The 5,527-nt window shown below is 41.1% G+C and overlaps 1 long non-coding RNA gene across 1 annotated transcript; it reads left to right on the top strand.

Annotated features, from left to right (window-relative positions):
- The first annotated feature begins 2,442 nt into the window (after nucleotides 1–2,442).
- LOC116253383 (uncharacterized) lies at nucleotides 2,443–4,735 on the top strand. The gene is made up of 3 exons (XR_004172431.2): nucleotides 2,443–3,038; nucleotides 3,447–3,606; nucleotides 3,720–4,735. It is a non-coding gene; the product is annotated as an uncharacterized LOC116253383 (long non-coding RNA).
- The last annotated feature ends 792 nt before the right edge of the window (nucleotides 4,736–5,527 follow it).

Genomic DNA, 5,527 nt, shown 5'->3' with positions numbered 1-5,527 from the left:
TTTTTGTGGAGCATGTTGGTTTGGGGATAAAGCCTCATCTCTCTTGCCGCCCTACAGAAATTAGAAAAACAATAGCAACAACGAAGGAAGATAGATAGAAATGTTTGACTAATGTTGCAAGCAAAAGCTTCACTGCCAAATACTACTAGAAAATAGTGAAATCTTGCCCAAAAAAAATTGGATATAAACCCTTCAAACATGTTATAACCTAAAATCATTTATAAATTAAAAAAACCGAACATTAGGATGGATGAACCAATCTTTTGTCAATTAGCCATCCAAATCAATGAAAAACACCTAGACTCGCTAGAAAAACATGGTAATCGTTGATGGGAAGAAGAAAGAGGAGAAAGGAAAAGAGGGAAGAAGAAGAAAGAAGAAGAAGGACTAAGGCAGAGTTATAAGTCAGGGAAGCCTTTACCGACACGTAAGAAACGTCGCTAAATGCCCTACTTAAAGACATTGGTGAAACTTATCCGTCAAATTTTAGCGATGCTTAAAGGACGTCAGTAAAAGAATGATTAGAACGCCAGACGATACACATGGATGAAGATGGAGTTATACCGGCGGATTGATCGGACCACGTGTCAATAAAAGTTAATTTTTATGGATGTCCAGCTTGCGATACGCGTCGATGAAGGCTCATTTTCAGCGACATTTTCCTTTGGACATCGACATGTCTTTCTGGCCATCGTTAAAAGTGAGCTTTCACTGCCATCATTTTTTCTATGTGTCGATGAATCCGTCTTACTTCTTTGTGGAGCACGTTGTTGCTTTGGGATAAAGCCTCATCTTTCTGGAAAAAGTATTTCCCTACGCTCATGTCTAGTTTTTTAGTAATAGGCACTTGCATGGTAGTGATGTGATATATCTTGGCTCTACAACTGAGAGGTTGATCGGTCTCTGTGTTTGGTTTTTTTTATCCTATTATGTAAATATGTAAATTTTTTTGGGAATAAAAGGGAGGAGACTATCCTGGCCCCAGTAGGTGTATATGATTCAGATTAATCACCAGAAAGTTCTGTAAGGTAATTTTTTTTTATAAAATAAATGTATTATAATAAAAAGTAATTTTATATTAATAAAGATAGTTAGTTTGGTATTCCGACAAAGCTCTTTCATTAAGTGGGTGTATATGTTATTCCCAAGGGGGTTGGCACAATGACTTAGGTTATAGGCTGGTAGGCAGCCAGTTTTTGGTTCAAGCATAAAGGCATCAACTCTCTGTGCTTTAAAAGAGGATCACTAGTTTGCCAGTCAAAGTGTAATGGAGATGGCATCTCAAGACACCAAAAGCAGCCCCAAAACCTTTGAAGATTGGGAGGGGGGAAGGGGAGTGAAGGAGAAGACATCTACCTTCACTTGGATGGTAAAATCTAAATGCAGTTATTGGAGTGCCTCATTTAGCTGTTGTGAAATTGCAAACCAACAAAAACTTTAAAGCAAAATAATGAATAAAAGAAAGAAAGGAAGAAACATTAAGGAGTAGAGAAGTTAGGGTAAACTCAATTAATCAATCTTCTCTTGTTGTCAAAAGAACAAAATGTGCTCTTCAATATGGCTTCGTTATTAAAGTTGGATCTTTGAATCCATTACCTAAACTTAATAACTTAAAATGAAACAAATGAAGGAGCCTACAAAACAAATAAAGGTAGATCCATCATAAAAACCAAACTAGATAGATTAGGTCTGTGCCGTTCTCCTTCGGTTGAAAAAGAGTAGTACTCGATGAATGGTATCTTGGATACACCATGTTTAGAACAATGAGAAATGGTCTTCATCTTTCTTCTCTTTGCTTTCTTCTTTCCTCCTCTACTACAAAAACTATACAGCCTTGATTGGGATCAGATAAACACAGTTTGAGCCCAAAGGTTAACCACCCCAAAACTGGCCTTGGGCTCCATTTCCTAAAGACAACTATTTATGGACCTGATTGCAAGTGGCCCTAGCCTCGCTTTCTCAAATGAAATAGGCTGGGTGTCTCATTCCAAGTTCCAAAACGGCCCAGTTCCCGCTTGGGATCCTAAAAGGGTGCTGGGCTCAATCGTCATGCACTCTATGCGTTAGGGCACAATGGCATCAGGTGATGCCCGACCTCTCCATTATTGGTGGTGGACCTGCTGGAACTAGCACGTACTAAACAAATTTGACCGGGGATGGACCTTACCATGTAAAGTTTCGGTATTGACCTTAGTGAATGAAAAGTATATATCCATGGGACATATATAACTAGCTTTGTTAATTGGACGACATTCTTTGAGGGGTGCGGAGGGTGACCAACAGTGGTGGAACTGGTTGGGGAGAATAGGGCTGGGCCCGGCTCAATAAAAAGGTTAAAATTTGAGCCCGTGTAATGTATCAAGCCCGATGCCCAGCCCGTTAATAATCGGGCTGGACCCGGCCGATCATTAATCGGGCCTCGGGCTTGAGCTTATACTCCCGATTACGATTATGTGCCTGTTTCTCTCTCTTCCTCTGTCTCCATTATTTTATGTATATGAACAACCATCCCAACACAGAAGAGGCCGAGGAGGTTGGGAAGGGAGAAAGGAAAGGGTGTTTAGGGCTGCGTAAGAAAGCGTGAGGCTCAGATTTACTGGGTAAGAGAGTGAGAGGAGGGGTGAGATGGTCATGTCCAACTGCTGCGCTAGGTTCCTGGGAGGAAATTTTGCGGCTTCATGTCTTCTTCCTCCTCCTCCTCTGTTTCATTCGCCTCCTCCTCCTTCGACTTCCTGCTCATCCTCCTTCGAGAGGACTCAAAAGAAAGTGAATCAGCTCCTCTTTGTCATCATCACCGCTCTTGATGGCAGCAGGGATGTCGTCCCCCTCATCTTCAGATTCCGTCCCAACTTCGTGAGGCAGCTGAGCATCCAGTCTAGGCACAACTGCTGCAACATCGGCGCCGGCGGTGATGGCGTGGTGGTGACGGCAAGGTGGCAGTCGCAGAGCCGATGGGCGATAGGGAGGACAAGCTGACGGGTGACGGGAGGACCGGAGGAGGCGTTCGCCGACGGGGAGAATGAAAGTATAGAATGAAGGTATGAAACATTGAAACAAAGTTATCAAACTGGAAACCCTAACCTAAGTTAATTTTATATATATATATATATAAAAGTTGCTGGGTTTCTCAGGCCCCCATCACAGGATCAAGCCCGGGCCCGACCCGTTAATTAGTGGGTCGGGCCGGGCCGGGCCTGATAAGATCAGCCCATTAAGAATTTTTTCAGGGCCCGAGCTGCTGGGTATCGGGTACCCGGCGGTGGCCCGGGCCGGGCCTGATAAGATCAGCCCATTAAGAATTTTTTCAGGACCCGGGCCGCTGGGTATCGGGTACCCGGCGGTGGCCCGGCCTGGTGCCTAAGCTTAGGGGAGAAGAGGCCCTAATGGTAAGGTTGGGAGGTTGTAGAAACATATTCTAGAACCTTAAACCATTGTTTTCCATGCAGAACTTTTCACGATCATCACCGGCTATGTCCAAAGTACCAGAAAGAAATGTTGGTGATTAGAAAATCACACTACTTGGACTGAGATTTTCCATTGGTCGCTTGGCCAGTTGGCCGGACACATCAACAGCATGAACCGGTTGAACAAGAGTTTCATCATGCTGTACTGTATTTGTTTGCTCATCGGTTTCTCATTGTTCCTGGGTTCAATAATTTTTTTGACCTCCACCAAATCTTCAGCTAGGCTAATATCGTCTTTGTACATTTTGGTGACAGTTTCCAGGATGCAGACAGTAGTTTCTTCCATTCAATTTTTTCCCATTGTTTCTCTCTAAAATCTGGTGGATCGCTCCTTGCCTCATTACTCATCTGGAAGAAAGAAGAGAATATCAAGTTCTGATACCTCTTTGATAGAAAGAAACGAATCTCAAGTTCTGATGCCACTTTGATAGAAAGGAGAGAATCTCAAGTTCTGATGCTACTCTGATGCAGTGATTACAAACTCTAATAGTCATGGAATCGCAAACCAAAAAAAATTAAAAACCAAGTGCTCTTAAATAGGGCTTCCTGCTCCAAGGTCGACCTAATTAACCCGCCACCTTTCATCTGTTTCATCTTCGTAAAATAATCCTGTTAACAGCCCAATTCTTGTTTGTTACTTTCCAAGAAAAAAAAATGAAAGGAAAACTTTGCTGTTCTTAAAGTTTTCGTACTGATTCAGCTTCTAAGAACAGATGTTCGATAGGAGTTGCTTTTATCCACTGTTTTCCATTGTAAATTGATCAAATGCTGTTGAGATAATTGGAAGATCAATGTGAAAGGCCGACATAAACTGTTCCTTGCTTCATAATGAATTTAAGTCTGCAGAATCGGATTTGAAGTTGAGGTTATGACCAAAAAATTTAAAAAGTTTATCTATTTCACAATTACGGATAAATGGTGGATTGGTCAGCGTGAAACGTTGTTAGGTCCACTACTTGAAAAAGGAAGGATGTAGGAGACTCGTTCTTTGGCTTCTTCCTTATACGTGTTTCCCCTGATCTTCCCTTTACATGTCGTGTGTGCATTGGCAGATGCATTTGCTCTGTCTCTTTCTCTTCTACTCCCACCAGCCACATTCTTGTACCCCTTGCGTTTTCATAATCATGGTTTTCGGATATTTCTTTTATTTATTGCATCTTTTAATTCGCATTTGTGCACCAGATAAATGTCTCACTAGTATGCGGATATCAGCTAATTATAAGTGTTCCCCCAAATATGAGCTGATTTTTTGCCAATGGGGTAGGGGTTGATTCCACTTATGTTAGTTGATATTTTAACAAAATAGCAAGAAAGTTTTCTTTAGTTTAAAAAATGGTTGATACAGACTGATGAGAGATGATGACTTGGAAACAAAGGCATTTGGTGAAATGCCCCAGTCGCTTGACGCGATGTGTCAGGTCTGCCATGTGGCATCAGGCAGTTGGAGCATTTCATTGTCACTCGTGGAATGCTCTAGTGCCCAAGTCACCGTTGAATTTCATACAATATCTAAAGCTTATCATTTTTTAAGTTTCTTCATGACTCTCTTTTTATAGCTGATAGCCCGGTATAGGCCATTGGAGACTAACCATATTCAAATGTTTCATGTAAATTAATGGGCAATCAAGTTGGATAAAAAATTCAAGCAAAAATAAACGAACAAATTTGCAAAATCCTGCTTAAGTTTTGAGAGTACTAAAAAAACATACCCAATTAATGAAAAACTTTAAATAACCACCTTCATTAAAAAATTTAGCAAAAACATGCCATTCACGGTATGCATGCATAGCAATTCAATTTTTGGTGGGGTCTCTAGACGGATATGAATGATGCTATTTGGTTCAAGAATTCTTTGGTCTTCTTTGATGAGATAAGACATGGAGACTATCTTGTTATGAAACTTGGGCCAATTACAAATGTTTGTGGGGTCCGCATACGACCATGGAATTGAATCTCATGCTTCTATGTTGATATTATTTTATGTTATTTTGCTTATCTAACTTTCTCATTTTTCTCGTGTACTGTGGTTTGGTCCCAACCATAGTTGGCAAACCTATGACTCG

This window comes from Nymphaea colorata, chromosome 4 (assembly GCF_008831285.2).
Source record: "Nymphaea colorata isolate Beijing-Zhang1983 chromosome 4, ASM883128v2, whole genome shotgun sequence".
Lineage (NCBI taxonomy): Eukaryota > Viridiplantae > Streptophyta > Magnoliopsida > Nymphaeales > Nymphaeaceae > Nymphaea > Nymphaea colorata.
Note: the sequence above shows the minus strand (reverse complement) of the source record. Positions and strands in the feature narration are given on the sequence as shown.